General features: G+C 36.3%; 1 protein-coding gene across 7 annotated transcripts in view; it reads left to right on the top strand.

Annotated features, from left to right (window-relative positions):
• The window catches only part of NEDD4L (NEDD4 like E3 ubiquitin protein ligase), a 453,729-nt gene that overhangs the window by 297,852 nt on the left and 139,379 nt on the right, over positions 1–16,498 (top strand). The window lies entirely within an intron of this gene.

Genomic DNA, 16,498 nt, shown 5'->3' with positions numbered 1-16,498 from the left:
CAAGATTAGTCAGGTGGGTGTGAAAGATGGACCAAGAATGGAACAAAAATGATGACCTAAACTACTCTAGTCCACCTGGAAAGGTAGGAGCAGATGTAAGAGACACAATGGTTGGTTAACTGAAATGGGGGGTTGGGCAGTGAAGAAGGAAGAGGTAAAGACGACTTCCCTAATGGAAGAAAACTTGTGTTTGCCTTCTCCTTCTAATACTTACTAGCTTTGTAGCCTCATTGTTACAATTATTAACAAATTTAATACCTTTTAGTTGTTAATAGTGTCCATACCTCTCTGGAACTTCCTTCTCTGTCATTGGAATAGATTTGCCATTCAAACACTTTTTTTCCTCTCTCCCTAAATTGTCGTAATTTAGAAATTTCTGGAAGCCTCAGTTTCTTCCTGGCATAAGGTTATAAGAATCTGATGAGTTAATATGCATAAGAAGTTTTGCAAACGTTAAAATCAGATAGGAATTTCAGCCTTTATGAGTACTATCATTATCATTAGCTTATATTGAGGATATTACTGTGAAATGTTACATGTGGATATGCTACAGTGTTCTAATGTATTTCCTTCCTTAACAAACAAGTTTCTGTGGGGAAATCAAAAGTAGATTTATCTCAGCAAGCATTGAGGTTTCTATTTTTCTCTCTAGTTTGTACGTGTGACATTATCCTGAGTTTGGCCTATACTTTGACTTTAGCATATTATCATTACCATCGAGCATTTAAGTGTCTACTTTGCGCCAGGTACTGTGCTAATGAGATATAATGGAAGGCAAAAATAATCCTTACCCTCAAGCACTTCACAGTCAAATGGGGGAGACAGTGTTCAAACAATTATGTACAATGTGTTTATGTAAGTATAAATTGTAGCAATTTCAGAGGGAAGACACTAGCAGTGTGGGAAAAGACAACCAGGAAAGGCCTTGTAACAGAGCTAGTATTTGAGCTGTCTTGCAGGAAGTCCCAGAAGCTAGGAGACAGAGCAAAAGTTGTGTCTAGGTATTTATGAAACAACCAGACTGAAATTTCTAATCATTATTGGGGAATTAGAAACTGGATTTATGTATATATTTGTGAACACATATTTCAAGTGCAATGTAGAAAAAATATAATAGGACTTTTTTTTAAATGACCAAGTGAATATTTTACAGTAGAGGAATGTATGAGATGATTTATAATCCCTGATATAAATTGATCATTAATAATATTATATTCCTGGATGTCAGTGATGCCAGAGAAGCCAGTAAAGACCACGGCCTCCTCAGAGTTGTCCTGGCGGATCTCAGGTAGAAGGGCTCCCCCACCTTCTAGAAAAGCAATCACTAGTTTATGAACACATTTTTCTTACAGATAAAGTTTCCCTAATTGCTGGGCTTAATACATAAAAATGTTGCATCTGATCAGCAGACATTTCTAGTGTTTAGTTTAAGTAATTATTAAGGCCAAGGCCCCCCTGTGCATCCTGGGCCATCTGCAGTCATCCTGATCTATATCTCACCACTAGACCCATCAGATGACTGTGGAGTAGAAAGTGAGGCTGGCGACCTTGCACAGCCCTCATTCACTTAAATCCAGTTCACTTGCATGTCATACCATCATCTCCCTGATGTCATGGTCCTCTTTGAGACCAAAGGACAAATATCAACAACAACAGATTTGGGGGTTTATGCCAAGAGAGGCATGTACCCTGCCCTTACTGTCATTTCTTCAGTATCTCACGTGTCTCCTTTATAGGGATAGAATGGATGCTAGGGAACTGTATGGTAGCCAAACCCTTTCACATCTCCAGATTAAGTATGAATAACTGTAGGTTCATTTAGTATCAGTTGTTGTTATGATTCTAGGTATTCTCTAAAGTGTTGATTGGACACACCTATGTAACAGCATAATAAAATCTAGATGGACTTTTGTTGTCATTGTATGCAGTTTACTTATTCAGTATGCTAAAAGTGCTATCAACATAAATAAGTTGTATCAAAGGTAATAGCTTTTCAGATTGATAAGTGTGTTGTTACAAAAAGCTTTGTGATAAATAGCTATTATTATTGGTTTAATCCATTTTTGTTTTTCTATGTGGTGCTCAAAGAAAATAAATTTTTTTGTGCTGTTGAACATCCATGAAAATATATAGACACTGTTAAGCATAAATCTTTTTTGTTGTTTGTTGTTCAGTTGTGTCTGACTCTTCATGATCCCATTTGGGGGTTTTCTTGGTAAAGCTACTAGAGTGATTTGTCATTTCTTTCTCCAGCCCATTTTATAGATGAGGAACTGAAGCAAACAGTATTAAGTGACTTGCACAGGATCGCACAGCTAATAAGTGCCTGAGGCTGGATTTGAACTCAGGAAGATAAATCTTCCTAACTTCAGGCGTGATACTCTATCCACTGGACCACCTAGCTGCCCCAAATTTACTCTGGGCTTATTAGATGATCGCTCTTACCACAGTTCAGGAAAAGCAGGAGAAATTAGTATCATAGATTTTGAGCTGAAGCATCTATCAAAGTGTGGTCTAGATAGCCCCCTTTCAGGGGGCTTTTCATACTAATGCCGAGACATCTCAGTTTTTAACATGGCAAATATCAATAGCTATAACCCACATAAACAAGATCATTTGGTGGGGTCCTAAATAATTTCTAAGAGTATAAAGGGATTCTGAGATCAAAAAGTTTGAGAACCACTGGTCTGGTAAACCTACTAACTGAGAAAACTGAGGACCAGAAAAGTTAAATGACCTGTGACATGGTCATAGAGGTGACTAGGTGGCAGAATTGAATTTGAACTCTTACTCCAAATCTGAAATTATTTCTACTGCCAAATAATGCATTGATTCACTGCATTTGGGATTAATTGGGAATGGTGGAAGTGAAAGCTAACTTGTTCCAGAATCTTGAAATAAATGGGTTTTGGTACCCTTTTTTTTTTTTTACTTAAAAGACCACAAAATTTTATATATTTGTGTGTGTGTATATATACATGTATATGTGTGTGTGTGTGTGTGTGTGTGTGTGTATACACACACACACACATATATATATATACATATACATATATATATACATATACATACATATATATATGCGTGTGTGTATACACACATATACACACACACACATACACAATTATGGAAGCAACAGGAGAATCTGTTCCACACTAATATGGCCTATTTCTACATAAGAATCCTCCTTCCATTGCCCTCCCTCTGAATTTTCCTTTAAAATTTCCATGCCATTATTTCAGTCTTCCTGCTAGGAATAATGGCCTACTAGATATTTCTTTTCAAGTCTTATACTTTATTCCCTTCCATGCACTATCTGTTTGATAGAGCAGGAGGCAAGAAGACCTGACTTCAAATCTGGTCTTAGACACTGCTAGTAAGTGACCTTGGACAAGTCATTTAACCCTATTTGCCTCAGTTTCCTCATCTGTAAAATGAGCTAGAGAAGGAAATGCCAAACCACTCCAATATCTTTGCCAAGAAAATCCCAAGTGGGGTCTGTAGGAGTTGGACACAATTGAAACAACTTAACAACAACAACAAACTGACCTACTTGCTGTTCCTCATACATGCCACCCTTTCTACCAACGTTGTACCGTCTGTCCTGTGTTCCTAGAATGCTTTCTCTCCTTCCCCTGCCTCCTCATATCTCTTACTTTCTTCGATACTTAGCTTAAATCCCACCTTCTGTTGGAAGCTTCCTTTGCTCCTCTGCTATTAGTACCTTCCTTCTGAGATTACCTTCCGCTTAGTACTTTTTATATCTTCTATCTATATAGTTACTTTCTGTGTTGTCTCCCTTATTACAATGTGATTTTCTTCAGGGCAGTGATCATGTTGTTGTTTTTTTACCTTTTCTGTGTCTCCAGTGCTTAAAACAGTGCCTGATAAGCATTTAATAAATGCTTGTGGACTATCTGACGATCCCAAATTGGCTTTCAGATTGAACTCTTTTTTTTTTTTTTGGCCAGGCAATGGGATTAAGTGACACACAGCTAGTAAGTGTGTGTGTCTGAGGTTGGATTTGAACTCAGGTCCTCCTGAATCCAGGGCCGGTGCTTTATCCGCTGCACTACCTAGCTGCCCCAAGTTGAACTCTTTTAAGAGAAGATTTCATAGATAAATGTCACTTCTCAATTGTTAAAGTCAGTTGAAAATAATTTATAATGGAAAATCTGAGTGAAATATGGTTTTGAATTTGAGACTGTAAACTGAAATATGCTTATAGAAGCTGTTGCACCATTGATTACTTTGGGACTCATCTTTGAAGACTTTCCTCAGTAGCTAAAAGTGGCACTGTCTGTCTGGTTTGTAGTTTTGTGGTTATGAAGTGCAAGCTTGAGTGCCTGGACTGGTGAGATTTCTTTCCATACATACTGAATGACTCCGAGAAAGTTGCTTTAAATACTGTTCTTCACTTTCCTTGAATGTAATATAGGGATTGCTAAACCTGTTTGCTTGAGAAACGTGGAATTGTGCCACCTTTTAATTGTTAGAATATTTCCTCAGGTTATGATAGTATTATCCTGATTTTTTTCAAGTATGAGAAAGATAAGGAGGGCAGGGGGAGGAGAAAGGAAGAGGAGAAGAGAAAGAAAGAGAAAGAAGTTCCTATCTGTTTAATGCCACTGGCACCAATATCTAGAGTAACAATTTTTTTTCTTCCATTTGACTAAACATGGATTCTGTCACTACGTAAGGTAGTAGCAATGAAAGTGTTTATAGGCTTGTGGCTTTGCTATAAGGAAGTAAATTTTTTAGAGACATGATGACTAGTCAGAGGGAAGAAGCCTTAGGTTTTTTCTCTATTATTTATGCCCAAGAAGCTTAAGCAGGAAATGGGACTTGTTTCTATATTTTTGTTCATGCTTTTCAACATTTCCCAAATAATTTTTATCTTTAAAAAAAAAAGAATCTTTTGATTTCCCTTAATAAAAAAAAATAGTACAATGGAGAAAGAAAGGTATGAATTTGAACTCTGGTTTAAGAAATATGCTGTTGTTTCCAGCACAATGAAATGGAGCTTCATTTGAAATCTTTTATTTCTCACACAAGAAAGTTTACTTATCTAGTTACTACCAAACTATATTCAGAAAGTATTTTTGAGTTCCTATGGTGTGTTTTATGCAAGGATCTTTTTAAAATTCAAAGTTATCCTTACTTTCATGAAGAGACTACTAGAACAGGGGTGGGGAACCTGTAACCTTAAGGCCACAGGTTCTCCACTCCTGATTTGGAGTAACAAGATTTGTACCAAAAAACAAACAAACCCCATGAAAACCTAATCTCTACTTTATCCTGTTACTTTATCATGTTAGGGCAAGTTTTCTTGATGATTTTTTAAATGTTAGGAAAATTAGTTTAGGTTCTCATCTATTTTAAATCCTGTTACATGTTCAAGAAGGTGGCTCTCATCTAAAATGAGTGAGCAGAAAAATAAACTGAGCTCAGTTTAAAGTGGAAGATACTCAGCACGTTCACAAAGTCCTAGGTGTCAAATGTGTTTGAGTAATTTTACAATAAATTCTGAATGGACTGTGTGTTGTTGTGGGGGATGAGTGTGGGGGGTGTCCCTGGAGTCTCAAAGACTTAGATTCAAGTCCTTCCTCTTGCACTTACTGAAACTGTGATTCTGGCAAGACTCTTGGCTTTTTAATGATTCCCAACAACTATCTAAAATTATAAATTACAAAATAACACTGCTCCACTCCCCGCCCCCCCCAAAGTGTGTAAGTTACTTTAGGACAGCAAGAAATTTGACTACTTTTTGACAGCATAAATATGTATATATATGAAGGGTGGAATCCTTATATCGTTCTCATTGATTTATGTCTCTATCGGTTCGGCAAATTATATAAACACCTGAGTGACTCTTGTCAGTCATGGGTTATCATTATATGTCTGTGGCGTAACTCTGAGACTGGCATAGGAGATTTCAAATAAAGACAATTTACATTAAGTAGCATGCAAATACATAGTTATGTAATTATTATGTATTTTATTCCTAAATTTTGTGATATATATATATATATATATAAGATAATGCCATCTGCAAGGCCACATAAGTGTCCTCCTTCCCCTGTAGGTTTACTATTCTATCCCTCTCTTCCTGTCCCAGGAGAACTTGAAAAGCATGAATGGAAGCTGGAAGCAGCTATGTTCTGTCCCAATTTAGGATGAGCCAATTGGAACATGTAACTTTGAAGTCTGGCCTAATTGAAGAGGATGAGACAGGGTTGAGTACTGTATTACACTCTTTTTTAAAAAATAAATTAAAGTCACTTAAGTTTATGTGTTTTTATTTTTGTGCTGAAGGTAACATAATTTTGTCACTGCATAGAAACTGGTGGGAAGGACCCATCACCCCATGTGCCCTGACAAAAGTCAAGCAAGCATCATACCTTCAAGTTCCCATGCAAGGAATTAACCTCCTATTACCCCAAACATAAAATCTCTCAATACTCATATGTAAAGCAATCCTATCACTAATTTGCTTAGCTCTAGTAAATGGGTGAGGGGGTGGGGAAGAGAGAAGTAGCTCAGGTGTTCAACCACCAAGGAAATTACCTTTCCTTCTTCTGAGTTTGCATAGTACTTTGTTCCTATAGTCTTGTTATCATTCTGTACCATATTTATGCCCTATATCATAGTTTTTCATATTTGCATATGTACTTTCTTTCCCTTGTTAGATTGTCGATTCAATGAGGTCAGGGACCATGTCTTAATTATTTTTTAATCTCCCCTACCACACATAGTAGGAATTAGAAAAATAGCAAGAGAAGAAAGGATGGATAGATAGATGGATACCAGAAGTATGTTAATTAATTCCTAGTCAAAATTTTTAACTCCTTGGGATGTCCCACCTGCTTATCCCATTGACTGCCAGGCATTCCCCTCATAAACAGGATTACAGAATAAAGAGCAGCAAAGCACCCTGACCAAGAGATAGCCTAGTGGAGGCATCCCAGGACCCTGAGCCCAAACACCCTGCCAGACCACTGACACATCTTCCAACAGCCCTTTTTAGTCATCATCCAGAGGAACAACCCCTATAGAGATAGTCCAGTAATTGCTTCTGCGTGCTATAACACCACCTTCTCCTCAGTAAGATACTCACTGTATGTCTAAGAAAAAGAAAGAAGGAAGGAAGGAAGGAAGGAAGGAAGGAAGGAAGGAAGGAAGGAAAGAGAAAGAAAGAAAGAAAGAAAGAAAGAAAGAAAGAAAGAAAGAAAGAAAGAAAGAGAAAATAAATAAATTCCTGGCATTGTCCTATGGACCATCATCAAAGACTGATAAGGTTTTGTCAATGTATGTGCCTTGCTGTTATGTCCTAAGGACCACTCGGTCTTCTCTTCTGACTTCCTATATGTATTTGTCTTCCCCCAGTGGAATGTGAGCTTCTTGAGAGCAAGGACTGTCTTGATTTTCTGTTTATATCTCTAGCCCTTAGGACAGTGCTCTTAGTGCATTGTCCTAAGTGCACATAGTAGGGGCTTAAAATATGTACTTTTTCCTTCACTCATTGATATGGACTCAGAAAGACCTAAGTTCAAATTTCAGTAGGGCTTCTTTTTACTTGTACAACCTTGGACAGATTACTTAAAGTTTCTGGACCTTAATTTCTTCTTCTCTTAAGATACAGGGATTGGACTAGGTTAAGGTCCCTTAATGAATGCTCCAAATTAAGTAATACTTTGATCTATAAGTTTGTTTTAAGTCCTTAATGGGGAATGGTGGATTTTGCAATTGCCCATCTGACTCTGTGGACTTAAAATATCACCCTTCCACCTACTGTTATGCTGTGTTCTAAGAGTGTTAAAGAGATATCTTTTGTTACGGACCTTAACTAACTCTTTTCTATGACATCACAAATATGCATCTATTTCTGTTTATTCCATTGTGTGGTACAGGGATAAGATTCCTTGCAAGACATCATCCCCACTCCAGTGTCCCCACACCAGGACTTTTTTTGGCAGGGGTGTGTGTGTGTGTGTGTGTGTGTGTGTGTGTGTGTGTGTGTGTGTGTGTAACTTTCTATAACCTTTGGAATACCTCTGCCTGGGATTCAAATCTCATTACCTAATTCTAATAAAAACACAAACAAGAAAGACTATAGAGGATTATCTCAGCAAATTAGGTGTAAGTCCTGGCTGTTTCTAAGGAGCAAATTCCCTTAATCCAATTTTCTAAAAAACAGATTCAGAATATAGAAATCATTGGAAAATATCAAGTAAACTATGTTTCTAGTGAATTACCTCCTCATTTCTTGTTCAGGGCTTTGACCCTATAAATCACTTCTTACTGTTTATTCACAAAGGCCATTTTAAATGTGATACCCTATAATATGAAACTGTATGCAATAAGGGACAGCCTATTCAGTTGAATGATGAGAATATACTTTCTTTTTTTTAATTTTGTATTTATTTTACTCTGAACCTAAGAAATAAAACAAACATCTCTATAACAGAATAGGTAAAAAAAAAGATGATTGTACATGTAACTGCAAATCTATCATATATAGCTTGCTATTTCTTTTAAATATATATTAAAGTTATCATATAACTTTGTTTTTTTACTTTTTTTCTTCCCACCCCCAGAGATGGTTACCATTAAACACAAATGTGTGTGTGTGTGTGTGTGTGTGTGTGTGTGTGTGTGTGTGTAAAATGATTTCATACATATTTCTGTTTATCACCTCTTTAGATGCAGTAGTGTCTCCTTCATTGGTCCTTTGTAATTAATTTGGGTATTTGTAATAGTCAAAATGTCTTAGTTGCTCAAAGATGTTCTTAAAATAATATTCTTGTTACTATATACAACATTCTCTTGGTTCTGCTCATTTTGTTCTTCATTATTTCATTCAAGTCTCTCCATGTTTTTCTTAAATCATCAAGCTTATCATATCTCATAGCACAGTAGTATTCCATCACAATCATATACCACAACTTGTTCAGCCATTCCCCAATTGACAGACATCCCCACAATGTCCAATTTTTTGCCACCACAAAAAGAGCTGCTATAAGTAAACTGAGTCAATATATGGCTTTTGTATCTTGGACTTTTTATTGTTTATGGATATTATGGGCAGGTACCCTTGGAGCCAGACATGTGAGGTTCAAAGCTTCTTACTCTCTATATGACCTTGGAAAAATCAACTAACATCTCTAGGTTTCAAGCTCCTTATCTGTAAAATGAAAGATTGGATTGGATGACCCCCTAAGGCCTTTTCCAGCTCTGAATCTATGATTCCATGTGTATGTACTTGTATATGTGTCATCCCCAGACTTGCAAATATTCACTTATCAAAGAAGAATAACAGCATATGTTGGATATTCAGCATTTTTGTACTGGGCACCATCTTCAATAGCTTTAGAAATCAACTGCCTTTGAAGACACCAAGGTCATCCACTGCATCCTGGGCCATTACCAGTCATCCTGTTTTTTGTCTTGGCCACTGGATTTCGATGACTCTGCAAGAGAGAGTGAGGCTGACCACTTTGCGTAGCTGCGCCTCACTTAAATCCAATTCACTCAGGAGTCAAGATATCACCTGTGATGTCATTGGTCATCTTCTAAAATGAAGGATAAACAACAACAACAAATCAGTATCCATTTTTCTATGCTAATTCAAATCAGTAGACCTAAATTCTGCATTAGGAGACACTGAGGATCAAAGCATGACTCATGTAACTAGCTGTGTAATCTTGAGCAAGTCATTTAACTAGTTGAGGCTCAGTTTTCTCAGCTGTAAAATGGGGATAATAATGATACCTCTGTAGTATTTACTTCATAGGGTTGTTGTAAGGAACAAATGTGATCAAATAAGCACAAATTTTATATGATGTCAACTGCAACTCTCAAACACTGTAAGCTATTCTTATCACAATGAGCATCTATTAAACATAACTGGGAAATGATCTGAGCCAGGGGTGGGGAATCTGCAGCCTCAAGGCCACATGTGGCCCTCTAGGTCCTCAAATGTGGCCCTTTGACTGAATCCAAACTTCACAAAACAAATCCTCTTACCTAAAGGTAGAATTAGTGAGCAATTAACTGATTGCAGGCATTTATTAAGTATCTTTATATGCTAAATGCCATTCTAGGAGCTAGGAATTCAAAGAAGAAAACAGAATCCTAATCCTAAAGGTTATATTATATGGACAGTACCAAGAAATATAGTAAGATTTAGGCCATTCATTTGACTGTTTTTCCTAAAATGGTTTTGTATCCTATAGTATTTTTCAAGCCTGGCATCATGTTGTGCTTTGTGAAGAAGCCTTGTACAAATATGAAAGGATTACTCTCTTATTCTTAATTTTGCATCCCTGCTGGCAAAAGTTTTTCTGACATTTATATTTTATAGGTGTAATTCCTATGAAAAATAATATCATTTATATATATATGGAAGAGCTAGTCATGAAGAACTAGTTTATTATGTGAAACCATAAAAGTTTTCAGGAACTTGGACTAATCTCTAGTAAAATTGTAACATCATAGACTATCCCTGAAGGGAACCATCCAAGGCATATCTAGTCCAACACCTTTTTTTTTCTCTGCAGCTAGAAAACACCCTATATGTTCCAAAACAAACCATATCAATACAAACAAAACATTTTATTGTCATGATAAAAGACTTGCAATGTAGTGTGGCAAATGAAGTGCTTACCTTGGAGCTCAGAAGACTTGGGCTGAAAACCTACTTCTGAAACAAACTATACAACCATGAGTACTTAACCTCCTGGAACCTCAGTTTCCCCATTAATTAAATGGAGATAATAATACCTGTTGTATCTACCTCCCAGGGAAGTTATAAGACTCAACTGAGTTAATGAATGTAAAATATTCTGCAAACTTTGAGGTGTTACGTGTGAGTTATTTTCTCTTACCACCACCATCACCATCATTGAAACTATGGTTGCCGTTGGTATACTGTTACCAGAACCACCAGCAACCCAAATAGAGTTTTGATGAGGTAGTATGGATTCTCCCAGCAATCCAAGCATAGGTTTGACTAAGAGGAAAGAATAATTGAGTATTTCTTTCTCTTCTGTGAAGCTATCTTATTGGGGATAATGAATATATAGGGAGAAATTGGATGTACTCTCTGAAGTTCGTACTTTCATAGCCCCTAGAATGAGTGAATATATGTGTGTGTATATGTAATACATTATATATGTAATGTATAAAATATTATTTATACACACATGCACACATACACACACAGACACACAAATATATATATATCTTAGACTACCTTTAAAAAAACCCCTCTGTTCTTTCTTTGCATGTTCTTCCTCTATTGTGAAATTCAGTTTTAACTTCCTCCTTTACAAGTTCCCACATTGTGCTAAGGGAAGCTAATAAGGTCAGTGGCATTTTCAATCTGGCAAAACATTCTTTTGCTACAGATTGTTTTTGTCAGTTAAGAACTGCAAAACTTTCATTTACAGATTTGTGAGGTACATACAGAAAGATCACAAAGAAGTAGTTAATGCTTCTTTCTGAAATATGTAATTGGAATATTTTCCTGAGACAGGAAAAGAAGCAACTAGTTGAGAGAGAGAACTCATCCTTCCTTGTCTAAGCTTCCTGCTAATGTTGTCTAGAGAGGCTAGCAGGTGACAGTAATAGACCTTCAGAGCCCTATTCCATGAGGTCATGAAAAGAACTTTAGGGCACTTTTCTACTAATTGGAAAATGGCAAGTGCAACCTAATGGCCTACCTTGGTGCTGAATTTGTGCAGCCAAAATTTAGATTTCATTCTACAGTCTCAATTTATCTGAAATGACTCTTTGAGTCTGTATGTAGAATTTAATCCTGGGACTAAAAAAGGTTTTATGATAGAGATTTTTGCTTTGTTTGATTATTATGCTTTAAATTGTGTGTGTGTGTGTGTGTGTGTGTGTGTGTGTGTGTGTGTGTATTTTCTCAATCCATTTTTGGCTCTTTGAAGCCTTCAGATCCTTTCTCAGAATAATGTTCTTAAATGCATAAAATAAAACACATAACAGGGCAGCTAGGTGGCACAGTGGATAGAGCTCTGGCCTTGGAGTCAGGAGGACCTGAGTTCAAATGTGGCCTCAGACACATGATATTCACTAGCTGTGTGACCCTGGGCAAGTCACTTAACCCCAATTGCCTCACTAAAAAAAAAGAGAGAAGAAAAAATAAAACACATAAGAATACTACTTAAGGAACCAATTATATTGACATAATTGTCACAATATTATTTTTGAAAAGTTTTTGGACCCCAGGTTAAAAAATCTCTTCTTTAAATGTTTTAAAAGCACAAACTTTAAGCATAAACACAGGTTTAAATGCCCATTAACTTTCTTGTATATTAAAATCCATTTGTTTGTTGTTTAAAGTGTTTTTGCTCAGAGAGATGATGACACGTCTGAAAGGAAGGGCTGGTTTGTTCATTCTAAAGCAAACAATCTTTTGTTGGGAGATGTCCCCAAAATCTAAAAAAAAAAGGCAAAATGAAGTAATAATCATTTGTTTGGTTTAGACTCCAAATTCATTTATGAGACAAACATGGCTTTGAAAGTTACAAGGAACTATGCTTTAAAATCAAATTACAGTAGAACTTTGCTAATTCATGCCTGACTAATCTGCCCACCCAGTAGTTCTGAGTGAAATTTTACTGCTTTCCCTTCTCCACTTTGAGAAATATTCAATTGCACTTTATCAGAGGGCTCATGTTGCAGTGGCTTTAACATATCTAAGTGCACTGTGGGAAGCCTAGTAGTATAACAAAGTATTGTAAACAAACAAGACAAACAAAATGGACACACAGAATTGATTTGAGAAACTTTTCTGTGCCAATATGAGAAATATCCAGTAAAAGAACTGAGCAGCATTTGATTTTAGGGTTTTGTTGTTTTTTTAAGTCAATGCACAAAATTAAAAAATTTTTATAGGTATGCCCCTTTTTTAGGGAAATGCAGAATACAAAACCAAAAACTCTTGTATGACTTTTTGTGCTAAAAGATAACTTTTTAAAAGTAAGACTCATCATTTCTCATATTTCATGACAAATACTAAAAGGGAGCCTGTGAAAGCAGATGGAGATGACCTTAATACTAGGCCAGAAGGTTGATACTTTGGTAAAATTTTGTATTTATTACAAGGGTTTGGAAAAAATTATTTACTTTCAAAGAACAATTCTTTTTTTTGGGGGGGGGAGTTAGACAATGGGGTTAAATGACTTGCCCAGAGTCACACAGCTAGTGAGTGTCAAGTGTTTGGTCTGAGGCCAGATTTGAACTCAGGTCCTTTTGACTTCAGGGCCAGTGCTCTATCCATCCACTTCACCACCTAGCTGCCCCTCAAAGAACAACTCTTAAGCATTTATTATGTGCAAAGCGCTACAGCTGGCACTGAGAATAGATGCATGGGTTAAAAAAAAAGATGTGATCTCTGTCCTTGAGGACCATACATTATATAGGGGAAGTACACCATGGATATAAATTTAAAAATTTAAAGTAATTTCTGGAAAGGGAGGGGGTCCCAACAGTTGAGGTAGATCAGAATGGCCTTTTGCAGGAGGTGACACCTGATTTGAATCTTAAATTAATCTAGCAGGAGTTCTTAACATAGAGTCCTTGAACTTCTTTGTCATACTTGATCATTATATTTTAATGTATTTATTATATGTATTTCAACACATTTTTTTCTGAGAAGAGATTAGTAGGTTTCACCAGACTGCCAGAGGGGTACATGACACATGTTAAGGACCCCTGTTCTAGGGCTTGCCAGAGGTAGAATGAGGACGAACAGAAATTATTGCCTGGAGGCCAACCTAGGCAAAGGTGCCCTGGCAGGAGATGGCATCTGGTACACTGAGAATAGCATGTAGGCAAGTTTGACCAGAATGTAAAGGACATGAGAAGTCTTAGAAAATAGCACCAAAAGGGTACACTGAAAAACCAAATTATGAAATGGCAAAAACTAAGCTGAAGAGTTTGTATTTCAGCCTGGGGCAGTAGGGAGGCACTGCAGCTCCTTGAGCAGAGAATTGACATGGTCATTCATGAGTAACTAGGGTAACTTAGGTTTAGAATATAAATTCCCTTGCAGCTATATACATAAACATATACATATGTGTGTGTGTGTATATAGTGCCAAGAGACTATTTATGTTATGTCCTACTTCCTAGTATCTTTTTCATTTATAATCCTATGTTATATAAATTAAGGCTCATCATGTTGACCCTGAAACTTATAGCAAAGTCCTGCTTCACCATCTGAATCGTTTGAGAAAGATGAAAGTAAGTATAGTCTAGTGACAAGAGTAGTTCATTGTACTCTAAGGCTTTGAAAGTTGGTAATTCACATATGATACTTAGATGAATTCGTGATCTCATCATTGTGGGTATTCCCCTTACCAGTGTACATGGTGGTGGTAAGAGTATAGATTTAGAGATGGAAGGAACTTCACAGGCTGTCTCATTTAGACACTGCATTTTGCAGTTAAAGAAACAGAGGTCCACAGAGGTTGTGTGACCTGCCCAGGTTTACACAAGTGGACAGTCCAGTGTTGTCCAGTGTGACATGCTGCTTCCCATTCTTAGCCTTTAGGGTATAAGATGCACTGGAGGCTTTTCCTGGGTTCTTTTAATATTTTGTGGTTACTAGTATAGTACTAGAGTTTTTCAAAATATTCAGAATATTCAGTGTTTTAGAGTATTCCCATTTCATAACCTTTGGGGATAATTTTTAAATTAATAACTCCAATTACTTATTATGTTATATATTATGTGATCATTATAATATATTTACTAATTGATTCTACTTATTTTTTAAATAGAATTTTCTATATGTTTAAATTGTATTTAAAATGTATTTTGATTCACCAAAAATCAGTTTAAACAGACAGTTTCTTCTAAAGGCAGGCACACTTAGACATAAAATTCCCTATGCCTTAACAGATGATTATGGTGAAGTCAACTGATCTAGAGGTCTTAAAGGGTAATTAGGAAAAAAGGGATCCGCAATCTCACATCTCACTGAGTGACTTTAAGATACTTGGTGCTACTCTGGTCACTAGTGTCCTATATGTATTTGTTCCACTTACTTGAATGTGAGCTCTTTGAGGTCACTTTGATATTTATACACTCTGCATTTAGGACAGTGCTTGGAACGTAGTAAGGTTTTAAAAGTAAAAGCACATTATAAGGGCTTTTTCATTCATTCATTCATCCATCTATTCATTCATTCATTCTTTTAAAACCAGTAATATTCAATCTACTTACAGAATATAGGCTAGTAGAGCATAATGCTGCTGAAGTCAAGATTGTGGTTCTGCCTTAACAATGGGCTAATTTACATTGTTTTATTCCATGGTAGCTGACCTTATCTCTAACTGTAAGAAAAATTGTCTTGGTCAGTAAAACCCATTCTTGCTATTAGCAAAACAGCTCAGACCATCAGCTTTATGGGTAGGTCAGTAGATACTCTTTAAATATGAATAGGACATCGTTACTATTTATTAGCATGTTATAAAATGTGCTTAGTTAATGTTGATTCCCACCTGTATGGTTGCAGTCTCTTGCAAATACCATAAGTCAGATTTGAGTGAGAAAAATTAAATGCAAATGATCTAGAATTGTTGAGTGGTGCTAGGATTTTCAGAGATCGTTTCATAGTTTCTGTTGGATGCTTTCAAAGAATACCATCAGTGTTTTTTGTTTTACTGTTTTTTATGCATTTTTAGTCAGCACCTATGTTTTCTCCCAGCATGGAAACTCCATTCACCAATGACAGTTTACAACTCATCTCTCATTTACACTCTTAGAGAATTGCCTGGAATTCCGAGAGGCTGAATGGCTTGCCCATGGTCACTTTGCCTGTATGTATCAGAAGCTGTACTTGAGTCTTGACCTGTCAATTTCCTCTAACTCTAACAAATGAACACAAAGAAATATTACTATAATAATGTTTTTTGAGGCATATGAGATGCTTTTGTTTGTTGTAATATTTGTTTAGAGAAGATATATAAAGATAGCTAAATCTTGGAGAGTAAGCGCACACCTCTGCTATTACTAGAACTAATAATAGCTCATGTTCTGATAGCACATTCAGTTTTACAAAGCACTTCCCTCACAAACCCACATTATAATTATTTTTGTCTCCATTTGCATTTAAGCAAAGTGAATCTCAGAAAAGTTAAGTAATTTGTCTAAGGTCAAAAAGTGAGTTCTAGAGTGTGGACTTAATTCCCAAGTCTCTTCAATTCAACTCAATAAGCAATTCTTAAAGTGCCAATTATGAAGCTAAAGTTTTTGTGATAAGCCTTGGTGATACAAAAACAGACTGAAACAATCCCTGATCCTCCTCACAGGGAAATATGGTAGTTAAGTGCACAAGTGAGAATTTCTTTGGTATTCTTGTATTTTTGTTATTGTGTGGTTTTTTTTTTAATAATGCTTTCTATTATTTTAATGAGAATTTTTTTTATGGCTAAAAACCTGAAACATTCTTAACCCTAGAGTCA

Source organism: Phascolarctos cinereus, unplaced genomic scaffold (genome assembly GCF_003287225.1).
Source record: "Phascolarctos cinereus isolate Bilbo 61053 unplaced genomic scaffold, phaCin_HiC Scaffold_4;HRSCAF=312, whole genome shotgun sequence".
Lineage (NCBI taxonomy): Eukaryota > Metazoa > Chordata > Mammalia > Diprotodontia > Phascolarctidae > Phascolarctos > Phascolarctos cinereus.
This window is presented reverse-complemented; position numbering and strand designations above follow the sequence as displayed.